Here is a 13,766-nt window from a genome sequence, read left to right on the forward strand (position 1 = left end):
GCTGGGGGCAGGCTGTGCCCTGACCCGCAGGGTGACCAGTTTAAAAAAGGGCCCATTTTGATCAAAATACATGTTTTTCTGAGGTTGGCCAAGGCGGCTGGGCAGGGTTCGCCTCAGAGACGAGGCTCCGGCCGCCCTCACGCCTGGGCCCCCGCAGACGGCCTGCCCACCCCAGCTCTCCCGGCGGGTGCTGCCGCCCACTGCCTGCTGGCCCGCACGCCGTCTCTGCCCGCCGCTCCCTGCCCCGGGCCTTTCTCAGTCAACGCGCGCAAGCTCACACAGACCGGAGCTCCGTTTTTTTCAAAAAAATGTAAATTTCCTTTCTGGCCAATATTTGCAGCCTATAAATAGAGTCATTCAGGAGAGGCCTCGTTGTGGGCGGTGGGGGGGTGGGGGGTAGAGGGGTGGGGGGAGGGCAGTTTCGTCCTGGGCAGACCGGAAGGGAAACGCCCAGGAGAGAGGGAGGGAGGTGTGGAGGAAAGAACAATTCCCGGCCACTGCCGAAGCCACAGAAACAACAGGCCGTGGTGCAGCTGGGGAAACTGAGGCTCAGGCCCAGAAGTGCACGGGGTCAGAGCAGAGCTTGAACTCCCGGACTGGCCCCTGAGCACCACTCCTTGCCCGATGGCCGGTCCACTCTCATGCCCACTCTCCCGGAGCTCTGCATCCGATGCCCAGGTTCCTTGGTCCCGGAACTTGCTGTACTTCCCCACGCCACAGGGCCTTTGCATGTGAAGTTCCTCAGGTGTGGATGTGGATCCACTTAGGAATTCTCCGTAGCGCTTGGCCCAGTAGCACTAATGTCACCCTCTCCGCTGACTGACTCATGGGGTTACAGAGGCCCTGGTGTGACTCACTGGTTCTCATGGCTGGTGAGCCAAGGGGGCAGGGCTTGAACCCAGCTGCTGGAGGCACAGGTGCAAAGGGAAGGCTGGGTTTTGTTCTCTGTAAGGTGGGGAGGGGAGATGGGAAGGTCCTTGGGGGCTTCCCACCTATGAGTGGGAGGCCTGGACCATCAGTCAACCGGAATCCGGATGTGTGCGTGGGAGCCTGGCTGCCAGGCTCAGGTCCTGGCTCTGCCCCCGCTGAGGCAGGACAGCAGGGAGGGACGAGGCTCCGGGTCCATAAATTTTGTGAAAAGACGCAGCCCTGGAGGCAGCTAGATGGCCTTGCTGTTGGCAATGCTCTGGGCAGGCGCTGGCCTCTTGGGCATCACGGGAGACCAGGCCATGGATGGAGGGGGAAACTGAGGCTCAGAGAGCGACAAGCCCCGTGAGCCTTGGGCACCTCCCCATGGGCTCCTCCAGGCCCATGCCCGGGCACCATGGCCCTGGGTTCCCAGAGACAGGGACCTGCTGCTGGGTGCAGGTCATACTGGGGATCACGGCTTTCCACAGAACACCCCGAGCCCCAGGGCCTGTGCCCGAGTGCGCTGCTGAGGGACGGCAGGTGTTCTAGACCTTTCCATCCCTGCGCAGGTGAGACTCTTTGGCCCCTGTGGGCCTTTCAAGGCCAGAAGCAGACTTCAACAGCCAGCACTCACAGTCCCTGCTGGGCAGCCAAGGGGCATCTGCTCCTGCTGGCCAGGCGGGAGTGGACTGGGGTCAGTCATGGTCTGATTGTGAGGTCAGCCTTCCCACCTCTTGCCTTCGTGTCCGACGAGGCCCAGGGCTCATCCTGGCCAATATGCTGCCCTGGGCGTCAGCCCTGACGTGTGCTCCAGGGTCCGGGTCCAGGCCAGCTCTGACCTCCATCCCACAACCATGGCCCCTTGGCGGCCAAACCCCTTAGATCCTGCCGGGGGCTCCAGCCTCACCCTGATGGGGGGAAAGGCCGAGAACGCCGGCAGTTCCCTCGGAGGCCGCCCTGACCAGTGCTTTTGTTTCAGTGAGAGCGATTCAGCCCCCCGGGGTGACTGGGCCTGTCTGCACCGGGCCACCCTGATGCCCCTGGTCGCAAGGCCTTACCCGCTCCTCTGACCTCCGTGAAGGGGCTCCCTTCAGATGTCGGCCTCCTGTGCCGGCCCCGTTGCCTGGACCACGGGGTTGAGCGTGATGCGGGGAGTTGCTCAGACGGCAGGACGGACCCCGCAGCTGACCACGGCCCCTCCCATCGGCCCCTCTTATCTGTTTTGTGCAAGTGTGCCTATGGCTGCCTGCTGGGTGCCAGTCCACGCTGGAGGACCTCACGGCCTGTCTCCCGGGTGTTTTCTAACCCTGCTGGGGACCTGAGCTGGAGAACCACGCCCAGCATGAGGGCCCTTGGGGCTGGGCTGTCCTAGGCCCTTGCCAGGGGCCGAGGGGCTGCGCAACGAGCTGTGCAGGGGAGGGCGGGAGGCCGTGGGGGCCGGCACTCGGGGGGCAGGCCTGAGGCGTGGGTGGGTCTGCCGCCCTGGGAGCCCATGCATGGTCAGACAGATGTCCGGACTCACGGACGGCTCCAAAGGTCCCTGCTCCTACCATCACGTGGCTGGAAAAGGGCTGCCTGCTGGGACCCCATTCCCCAAACTCCTCTGGGAAGGGCCAGTGACTCGTTCTCCCCCATGGGGTGGAGCGGAGGCCAGGAGTGTGTCCCTTCTGGGCTGGCCTTCAGGCCTGGAGGAGGCCAGGCCCCTGTGGACTGAGGGGAATGTCTAGACCCACTTCCAAGCCCTAGAGGGAACTTGGAGGCCTTCAGAGGGGAGTGGAGGGTTGGAGCCCTGGTCCTTGTGGGTGAGCAGCCCCCGCGGACAAAGGACAGAGCCCCAGAGTGGGAGGCTGCACCTGGGAAGGCGCACACGGCCTGGAAGGGGCATCTCGACCTTGGCCAAGGAAGGACGGAGCATCTCATGGGCGCGCACGGGTGCCCCCCAAGTCCCCCACCCTGCAGCCCCGCCGGGCATGTGCCGTCCTCCCCACCTCCGTCGGGGGCCACACGCCTTCATTATCCCAGCCCTCATCGTCTTCCTCAGCAGCTCGTGAGGGGGCCCCTCTTGCCACTTGGGGGGGGGCTCTGTTTGCTCAATCCCCCCGCCCGTCCCGCTCCTACAAACCGGGCTGTGCTGAGTGTGCCCCGTGAAACCCCCAGGCCCCAGTGCTCCGCCATCCCGGGAGTGGGCACAGGAGCCACGAGGGCACAGGATTCTCTAGCGGGAGCACACGGGGCTAGACTCCTTCCCAGAGCTCCACAGCACTGTGACCCGCTCCCTTCCGGCGAGGCCCGGGGTGCCCCCCAGCACAGCACAGCCTTCCTAAACGGTGGCGTCGGTGTGTGCCCCCCCCCCACCCCGGCCACAGTGGAGGGTGGGCAGCCTCCCTTGGGAGACCGTGGGCCAGAGAAGCCCCCCGGGCCTGGCCACGAGAAGGCCTGGCACGATGGCCCAGGGGCCCCGAGGGCTCTGACCTCAGGTCCCCGCCAGGAGCGCAGCTACCCCGGCCCCGCCAGGTCTCCCCCTCACGGCTCGCGGGGTGCAGGACCCCCCGGCCGGCCCGCCCGCCCTGGCCCGGGAAGGGGGGTAGTGGCGCTCAGCGTCTACTGGCATTTTCGTTACAGGTTTATCTTTGAAACCCTAGACAAAACACGGCTTGTGTGGCTTGACTGAAGAGCTCGCACCTCAGGCCCTCACCGTCCACTAAGACGGCTCCTCAGGAAAGAAAAAATACACTAACCTTAAAATAACCAGTTCCCAGAATAGCAGCTAATGAAGGCTTCTGAAGGGGGCCCTTTGATCAGCCAGAGCCCACGCCTTCGCCTGTTTACAGCCTTGTCACTCAAGAGCCAGTCACCGGCGCGGGGAGCAGGGGCGGGGGAGGGGCGGAGGAAAGTGGGGGGGCTCTGAACGGGGCGGGGGGCTGGGCTGTCAGGGGAGCCGCCCCATGCCCGACTTCTCGTGCGACCAGCCGGAGCTGGCAGTGAGGGGCACGATGGAGCCCAGGGTAGTGCCTGGTGCCTCCCGAGCAGCCTGCAGACATGGCCTCCTGGGAGCGGGAGTCGGGGGAGGCCTGGCTGCTGGGGGACAGAGGTGGTGGGAGGATCAGAGTCCCAGGCAGGCAGTGGACAGGGAGGCGTGGGTCACAGGCTCTGGGGGCTCGAGCGAGGGAATCCAGGGAACGTCCTATGGGAGCTGAGGGACCCGGAAGGACTTGCCCGTGCTGGGGACGTCGGGGCTTACGAGGTGGCCTTCGTCTGCCTGTGTTGGGCACCGCTCAGCAGGCGTTCCCCCCGTGGGTTGGGTGCTGGGGCGCCACACGAGAGCGGCCTTGTGCGATCACCGCTCAGCAGCCCGTGGGGTCCCGGAGCAGCTGATGTGCGGCTTGTGAAACCAAGGAAGTGAATTTTAATTGGATTTAAGTTAAGCGAATTCAAATTTAAATTTAAATATAGACCCCCAATTCAGGGATGGGAAAACTTGAAGGATGTTTGGAATGACTTAGGTAAGAGACCCTCCTTTTTAACTGCACGTTTTGTATCTAAACGCAGACCGAGTAGCTCTTAGGAAAACACGGCATCCAAACTGAGACGCACGGTGAGTGTGAGACACGCCCAGCATTTGAGCAAACAATGTCGATCATCCCAACGATTCTTTTCATATTTACTATATACGTAAGTGATAATACTTTCACTCTCCCGGGTTCAATAAGATGTATGGTTAGAGTGAATCCGATCGATTTCTTTGTATCTTTTCGACTATCGCTATTAGGAAATGTTAGGTTGTATCTGTGGTTTCCACTAGATTTCTACCAGACGACCCTGGCCTAGACTGGGGGTCAGCAAACTTTTCCGTAAGGGGCCAGACTGCAAATATCACAGATGAGGAGGCCTTTCAAGCTCTGAGTTCTGTTTTAGAATTTACTTATTTATTTATTCTTGTTTTTTATTGTGAAAACGGGTCCGGCCCGAGATTTGGCCCTGAGGCCCCAGTTTGCTGGTCCCTAGTCTAGAGGCCCTTAGCTGAACTAGGCCAGTGGGCCTCAGTATAAGTTAGTGGGGGGATTCCCCCCTTTCTGAGGGGTGGAGAGGCTGTAGAAGCGGTTCTCTCTCAGTCCAGCCTGCTGAGGGCTGGCAGCCCCACCCAGACCCCCTGGAGCTCCAGCATGAGATCCACTCACCACTGAGACCCCAGGGACCAGCATAAACCAGACCTGTCACTACCACCCAGTCACTCCCAGAGTTATGGGGGAACGGAAAGCAGCAGAGTTGGGACCAGCATGGGGAGCTGGGACGCTACAGCCAAGAGATGCCGGCTTCCCAGAAAAATCCCGTCTTCAAAATCCTGATTCTGCCCACTGTGCGAGGATGAGAGCTTGTCTGATCCTGTGCTGGCGAGACACTCGCTGGCGTTGATGAGCTCAGCGGGAGGTATAGGAGGTCAGAGGCTGGAAGTACAGTGAGAGTGGAAGCCACAGACGTAAGAGGTGCCCTAAGACACCTGACGAGCTGAGCAAACATGACTCTCACAGGTGACGGATGGCATCCAAGGCCGGGCCTGCCCAAGGTGGGGAGTCTCGCTGTGCAGCCCTACATGAAGCTGGGACCTTCAAAGGACTCTGTTCGGTGTGAGGGTCAGTGAGAAGTAACCGACTTCCCAAAAAGGCTGTAAAGAGAACCATCTGAGGCTAAGAGCAGTGGAACAATGTTCGCTCCGAGAAATCACATCCATGCTCAGCTTGGAAGCCCAAACACACCCTTCCTGGGTGTGTTTCTAGAAAACTCTGAGCTTAGAATTTGAAGTCCAGCATGGTAGTACCCCCTACACACACATGTACAGCAAAGGAAGCAGGAGCCATAGATTCCCCCTGAGACCCTCAATTCTGCTAGGCCTCAGGAATACCCACAGATAAATTTTAGGACATATGAACTTCTGATTTTAAAGAAACAAAACCCTGAAAGGCAATGAAACACCATGAATGAAAACCAGTCAGAAAAAACAAAGACCAGAGAAGCAGACTCACAAAGAGATAGGAAAATTAATAGAAACAAAATGTAAAAAAGCCCCATTCAATGCATTTCAACATTTTTTAAAGTTTAAATACACAGATAAAGAGAAAGCCTATTAAAAATGACCAATCAGGTATGAATGAGAGCCAAATAGAAGTTTCATAAATAGAAAAATAATTGAAATTAAAAATTCCCTGGACAGGGCAGATTAGACACAGCTGAAGAAATAATTAGTGAATTGGAAGGTGGACCAGAAGACAGTATACAGAGACAATCTGATTTTAGTACAAGAGGTTAAGGAATGTGGTGGGGAGGGAGAAGGTCTGCCACAGGCCTCATGAAAATTCCAGAAGGATACCAGGAACTCATTATCTTTCAGCGTCCAGTAAGATCTGAAGAGCTAATGACAGAGAGTAATTCCGAACTCAGATTGGACACCGAACCACAGATGAAGGGAACTCACCGATTCCAAAGAGAACCAACAAGAGAAACTCCATGCAGACCCTGCAGTGAAAATGCAGAAGACCAGAACCACAGGAGCGATCTACGAAGCGGCCAGAGAGAAGACACATGCTGCCTTCTGAGGAGGAAGCACTCAGCTTCACCTTTGCTCTCAGGATGAGCTGGATACGCCAAAGAACAGTTGGATAATATTTCCAATGTGCGGAGAGAAAACCATTTTGGTAACCTAGGGCCTGGAACTGTATTCCCAGTGGAAATATTTTTTAAGAACGACAGCAAAAGCAGTCATTAAAAAAAAAAAAACCCGGAGAGATTCTGATTTTTGAGACAGAAATTCTAATAAATACATCAGCTGGGAAAAAAGTGATTCCAGATGTAAGATCTGAGATGAAAAATAAATGATGAGTGACGAAAGAGGTAACATAGGCGAGTACGTTTAAACACATATTGATTGTCTGAAGCATTATTATTCACGAATCATTCGGCTAAAAAAATAAACATGAGTGAGCTAAAATATACAACAACAAAGACTGTAAGTCAGCGGGGGAGTGATTGAGTCTAAAGTTTTCTAACGTCCTTTTATTACAGATGTGGGTAAAGTAGCAATTAACTGTTATACATCCATTTAAGACGTTCTGGGTTGACATCTACAAGAATGACAATAGAATATATAACTTCAAAACCAGTAGGAAAAAAAGCAGACTGAGAAATGGTACTCAACCCAACACATGGAGCAAAATAAACATTAAAAATTTTAGTACGAAAGGAAAACACAATATACATTGCTAGAAGTCAATCCAAACAGATTAGAAATTACTTTAAGTATAAATGTGTTAAATGATTAAAAAAAACCAAACTTCTCAGCCATTAAGTGTTTGCAAAAGACATCCAAAATGCGTATAAAGGATTGAAAATAAAAGAATTTAAAAACCGGACACCAAAATCAGAAAAAAAAAATCACAAGAAAACTACAGATCAATATCCTTTATGAATATAGATATATTCTTAACAAAATGTTAGCAAACTGAACATGGCAATGTGTACAAGAGACGATCAACCCTGCCCAAGTGGAAAATGCAAAGTTCACTTAACCCCCTAAACTGGTTATTACACCACATTAGTAGCACAAGGGATAAAAATCGTTTGACCATCTCAAAAGATGCAGAATGGGCATTTGAGAAAATCCAATATACATTCATGATAAAAACTCTGAAAATGCCAAGAGCAGAAGGAAAAAACTTCAGCCTAATAAAGAGCACGCATGGGAAACCAGCAGCTAATAGCACACTGGACAGGGAGTCGCTGAGTGATTTTCTCAATTTGACAGTGCCTGGCTACTTCTAGTCAACATTTCCCCGGGTGTTCAAGGCAGCATAAATGGGCAAGAAGAGAAATTAAAGGCACCCAGATGGGAAGGAAGATGGGAAGGGCAGGTGTGCCCTTCTTCACACCTGTCGTGATTCTACATGTTGAAAATCCCAAGGAACCAACAACAATAACAACAAAACTTATTGAAGTTAATAACAGCAAAGTCATACTTTCCAAGTCTGACATAAAATATTAATAGTATTTTCAGACACTGGTAGTAAACAATGAAAAAATGAAATGAAGGAAACAGTTCCCTTAACAATAGCACCAAAGTCATAAAATGTTTAGGAGTAAATTTAACAAAAGCTGTGTGAGAACTGTACGCCAAAGATGGCATCACTGGAAGAAACTTGAGCAGACCAAGTGAACGGTGTGCCCCAGCCGTACGCATGGGTTAGGAGACTCTGTATTGTTAAGACATCAGTTTTTCCCAAAGAGATCCAGAGGTTCAACACAATCCCTATCAAAATCCCAGCTTTCAGGGCGCTTGGGTGGCTCAGTGGGTTAAGCCGCTGCCTTCGGCTCAGGTCATGATCCCAGGTCCTGGGTTCGAGCCCCACATTGGGCTTTCTGCTCAGCAGGGAGCCTGCTTCCTCCTCTCTCTCTGCCTGCCTCTCTGCTTACTTGTGATTTCTCTCTGTCAAATAAATAAATAAAATCTTAAAAAAAAAAAATCCCAGCTTTCTTTTCCCCTCCCTCCTCCGTCCCTCTCTCTCTCTTTCTTCCTTTCGGTTGAAACTGACAAGATGATTCTAAAATTCGTAGAAAAATTCATAGGACTTAGAATGAGCAAAACAATTTAAGAAAGAAAAAAACCTTAGAAGACTCACACTACCTGATTTTGAAACATGCTATAAAGCTACAATAATCAAGATGGTGTAATGCGGATTTGAGGATGGGCATACAGACATAACAGACTTGAGAATCCATAAACAAACCCATATATGTACGCTCCATTGATTTCTGACAAAGGTGCTGTGACAAGTCAATGTGGAAAACAGCATTCTCAATAAAAGGTGCTGAGGCCATTGGATATCTATAAGCAAAAAATAAAAAAAATAAAAAGTAAAGGGGCGCCTGGGTGGCTCAGTTGGTTAAGGCCTCTGCCTTCGGCTCAGGTCATGATCTCAGAGTCCTGGGATTGAGCCCCGCATCGGGCTCTCTGCTCAGCGCGGAGCCTGCTTCCTCCTCTCTCTCTCTGCCTGCCTCTCTGCCTACTTGTGATCTGTGTCTGTCAAATAAATACATAAAATCTTAAAAAAAAAAAGGCTTCACAGTATTTCAAAGGACTGATGCCACACAAGCACTTTCACTGACAAGTGAGCAATTAGAGAACTCTTAGAATTCTAACAATGACAAAAATCATGCTAGAAAGAGCTGCTGGGACAAACAAGAGGTCATCATGGAGATGAGAAAGGTGTGCAAGCAAGTGGACGTTGGAATTAAATGCACTTTAAGTGGTCGTTAGATGAAAATGGAGAACCTTAAAGTCACACTTTAGAAATCTAGAAAGTCTAAAAATTAGCAACTGGCACTTAGCTACAGATAATACAGACATTAAAATGATAACGCCAGTAAACTGGAAAACGGAGAGGAAACAAAGATTTCTAGATATACAACTGAGCAAAACTGACATGAGAAGAGATAGAAAACCCACCGTCCCATAGCTGCCATGTCCTTGACTTGGACTGTGAAGTCTTCCCACAAAGAAAGCGCCAGGCCTGGATGGCTTTACCTTTAATGTCACCTAACGTTCAGGAGGGGAAGAATTCCAAATCCCATATGAAATGTTCTAGAAAGTAGAAAAGGACAGAACACTTCTGCACTCATTCAGGGAGGTTCATGTAAATTTGACCCCACATCCTGATGAAGACGGTGTATAGAAGGAAAATGAGGTTATGTATGTATCTCACACAGAAATGTCAGTGCAAAAATTCTGAAGAAAACATGAGCAGGTGGTTTTCAGCTGTGTCTAAGAAATAATGCAGACTTCGAAGGGCTGGCGGGACCGGAGTCCACATGGGTAGGTGGACAGTGGTCACAGAGGGAGATGACCAACGCCTAGACCCAGCAGGGAAGCCATGGGGCTGGAGAGATGGGTGAGTGGCATCTAGGTAGCTCTTGGGGGTGAGCGGGGATGCGGCTGTTGGATGACCAGGTCTCAGGCCAGTTGGCACCTGGGGGGATGGAGGAGTCCCTCTGGGCAGAGGACAGAGCAGGTGGAGCCGTGTCTGGGGCAGACCCCAGGTCCTGGGTAACTGGGCTTGTCTGGTATCAATGAGGGGCAAACGTGTGCTCAGCAGGGGGGTCCAGGGCCAGTGTGCTGTGTGTGTGTTGGGGGGAATCTCCCGGGCTAGGGGCATTCGCGTCCAGGAGAGAGGTGTGCCTGGCCAGGGTTTGAGGACAAGAGACTGTGGAAGGAGTGTCTGATGGTGGGGGTGGGGGTGAGGGCCCCGTCCCACCCACGCCCTCTGAACTGGGGCCTGCAAGCCCAGACCTTCCCTGTGTCCAGCTCTAAGCCATGAATATTTCCAGCAAAAACAGAGAAGAAAGAAATCTTCCCAGCCCACTGTGCCCCTCATATCAGCAAAAGCAGGATGAGCTGAGCTTGCAAAACACACAGGGCTCAGCATTGACCCTGCAGCCTGTCCTGGGGGCTGAGCTAAGAACATGCACAGGGGCGGGGGTTGGAGCCGTCTTCACGGCTCCCCAGAGAGCCAAGGGGACGCCTGCCTCCCAAGCAGCCCTCGCAGGGCAGGAGGTTGGGCAGGGGCCCATGTTCTCGGGGCTCCTGTTCCAGGCCCTGGTCAGGCCCCTCCGGCCTAGTCTGTGCCGCTGCTCTGGCCGACGCAGCCCACGGGTTTTCCTGCCTGTCCCGACCCTCCCGGTCCCCAGCTTGGCCCGCCCTGCTGCTACCTGGCCTCTTTTCGAACTGACCCTGAGGTTTCGTGCTCATGAAGCACTTTGCGCTCGCCTCAGGCTCTCCACCGCCTGCGCCCCCCCGCCCCGCCCCCCCCCGGGACCAACTGTTCACCTGACCCGCTGTGTGACCTTGGGACACTGCTCAACCTCTCTGGGGCTCAGTTTCCCCACATGCAAGGAAGGATTTATTGGCGTGAACGAAGGTCCTTCTTTCCCAGAAGGACAATGGGAGGGAGTGTGGCGGCTCCGGGCATTTTTAACAGAAGAGTGCGAGGAGGGCCTTTCCCTTTCACTGTTGAAGGGTGGCCCGGGGAACACAGGCTGTCCGGTGGCAATGCCAGTTTTGCTTGTCACAGCCCTGGAGTGAGGTGGGTCCTCACAGCCAGGCCAGGCCTAGACAGGGGTGCTAGGTGCTCCAGGAACAAGCGGGGGGCCCTCTGAGGTGGGGGAGGCCCTCTGGCACACAGGAGCTGTGACAAGGGCTCTGAGGAGCGGCTAGTGCCTGGGACCCTTCTCCCCTTCAGGGCCGGGCCTGCACATAAGGGGAGGGGGTTCCTTGCAGGGAAACTGAGGCACCGCTGGACAAGCCAAGATGGCTTTTCCCAGGCAGCTCCCTGCACGTGGACACCCCAGGCCCCTGCTCCTCAGAACTGCTCTGTTCCTAAGAATGGGGGCGAGCAGCTGCACTCCCCAAATATCCTCCCCATCCTCTCCAAGCCCGTGTCCCTCAGCTGAGTGCGTGCGCCTGGGACAGGAGCGCCATCCTAGCTGTGGCCAGAGCCGTGCATCCCACACGAGGGCCAGACTCCTTCCCTGCCCTCAACCAGCCCAGTGGGGTTGGGGAAGGCCCGGGACCTCTGGCCGGCTGGCACTGTCCAGGCCTCCTGGGCCCCTGAGGGCCGGTGGCTGCTGGACTTCCTGCCTCCAGCTTCCCGCAGTCAGCAGGATGGCTCCGGAGTTGTTTATGGTCCCAACGGCCCCAGTGATGACTGCGATAATGTGGGGCCCAGGACGGGCCACCGTGCCCTCTGGACCCGGCGAGGCCCTTTCCCAGGGTCTGTCGCTGAGGGGGTGCAGGCCAGCAGCTGAGGAGGGCCGGGGCCGGGGGAGCCCATCTCGGCCAGCGCCTCGAGGGACCGCCTGGGCTTCGACACGGCACGGAGCACTGGCTCGCGCGCTACCTGGGAGACTGCGAGCAGCTGGGTTCGGCTCAGACTGAACCGCTTCCTCCCAGCAGAAGGGGATGCAGACAGCACAGACCCAGTCTGCCCGGTCACCCCTCATGGTCCGATGGTCTCCCCTCTCCTTTTTTCCCAAACCTTGCCCCCAGGGGTCAGGGACTCTGGAAGACACTTAGCTTTGTTGTTTAGACCTGAAGAAATGAGGGCGCGTCCGTAATTCTGTATCGTGGAGGCAAGCGGGGCCCCACCGCAGCCCGCCATGCTGACCGTGGCCAACCGGGCCGTCCTGGTTGTCAGACCCGCACAGGTGGCTGGATGTCTGCTTCTCCAGCCTGGGCAGGGGCGCTGCTCCAGGAGACCCTGTCCCCAACCCACTGTCATCGCCAGAGGACACCAGGTTCTAGTCCGAGCTTTAAGGGGTGGCCTGGCCTGAGAAGCAGAGGGCAGAGCCATAAGAAAACTCTCGAACACCAGGGCAGGGAGAGGGGAGCGCATCTGGAAGCTAGTGCAACAGGGGCCACTCCCCAGTCCCCTAGGGCAGGGAGGCCTGTGTACCCAGGGGCCACCACGATCCCCATCAGCAGTGGAGGTCGGTCAGCAAAAGCCTGCTTGGCCGGGGGTCAGGGCTGGGTGAGCAGGTTGGAGAAAGGGGCCCAGGTCTATCCCCTGTCCTACCTCTGCTTCCTCTGCTGTCTGGAAGCTCCCCCCAGGGTGCCTGGCCTGCCGCACCGGGGGTGGCCACCAGCTGCTCCTGGAGGATTATGCCAGCCCCGAGTCCCTGGTCCCAGGCACTGGAAGAGCCAAGGATACCCTGGTTCTGTGGAGGGTCCCCGGGCCTCTGATACCTGCCGCCTGGGGACGTGAACTCTCCTGCTCTCTTCCTGCCAGACAAGGCCATCTCCCACCAGGCCATCTGCCCGAGAGCAGGCCAGGTACCAGCCTGGCTGGGGCCTGCACCGCCCGGGGGCCAGACCCTCCAGCAGGCCGGATGTTGGGGTTGCATAGTCTCAGCTGGCCAGGCCGAAAGTGAGGACCCCCGTGGGTACCTGGACAGCGGCCCTCCCTCTCCTGTCCTGGCCCTGTCCCGTGTCAGGCCCCGCGGCCAGCCCAGGCCAAGGCGGACGGTGCACGTGGGGAGGGTGTGATGCTGTGGGCCGGGGGGCCCAGGGAGCCGTAACCCTGCCCTGTCTGCCCAGCTTCAGCGGGGATGGAAGTGGGCCAGAGACCGGCGTTGCCCGGGAAACCGAACGGCACACACAGGCCCTGCCCAGTGAAACCCTCTATTTTTAGTCTCCCAGCTACTTTCAGATAAAGCCCGTGTAGATGGACGAGCTGTCGGGCACAATAATGCCCCCCTCTGAACCCCAGAGACTTCACAGGGTGGGCCTGAGCCCGAGAAAGGCCCCCTTGGCTCCCCAGGACACCCCGGGCAGAGGCTCCTGTGCTGAGAGGCCCGCAGGCCTGCTGGCGGCGGAGGCATCCTGGTGGCCGAGGGGCCGTGCTTGTGCTGTGGACCCACAGGCCCATGTCCCACCTGGATACGCAGCGGGGCCTTGGTCGGCCCGGCGCTCCCCGAGCGTGGTCTGCACCCCACATGGAGGGTCCTTGAGCCCCAGTCCCAGCTCCCCGCGACGCACCCCTGTGCTGCTCTCAGCACCTCTGAATTCCCCAAGCACACACGGTGGCGGTGTAGACGCCCCTGTCCCCCGTGCCCTGGGCAGCCTCAGCCTCTCCCGAGAGGGGCCTGGGGGCACCAGGTGCCACTTGTCAGTAAAGAGACCATGTACCAGAGGTCCTACAAACCAGGGCCCTGGGGACCGACATCGGCTTCAAGTGGGGGAGTGGACATGAGCCCCAGGTTAGGGAGGCCCTGGTGCCACAGGGGAGGCCCTGAGCCCAGGCCAGGGTGCAGGGCAG

General features: G+C 56.0%; 1 protein-coding gene across 5 annotated transcripts in view; it reads right to left on the reverse strand.

Moving 5' to 3' along the window:
• Nucleotides 1–13,766, reverse strand: part of KCNQ1 (potassium voltage-gated channel subfamily Q member 1) — a 309,854-nt gene that overhangs the window by 53,549 nt on the left and 242,539 nt on the right. The window lies entirely within an intron of this gene.

This window comes from Lutra lutra, chromosome 10, assembly GCF_902655055.1.
Source record: "Lutra lutra chromosome 10, mLutLut1.2, whole genome shotgun sequence".
NCBI lineage: Eukaryota > Metazoa > Chordata > Mammalia > Carnivora > Mustelidae > Lutra > Lutra lutra.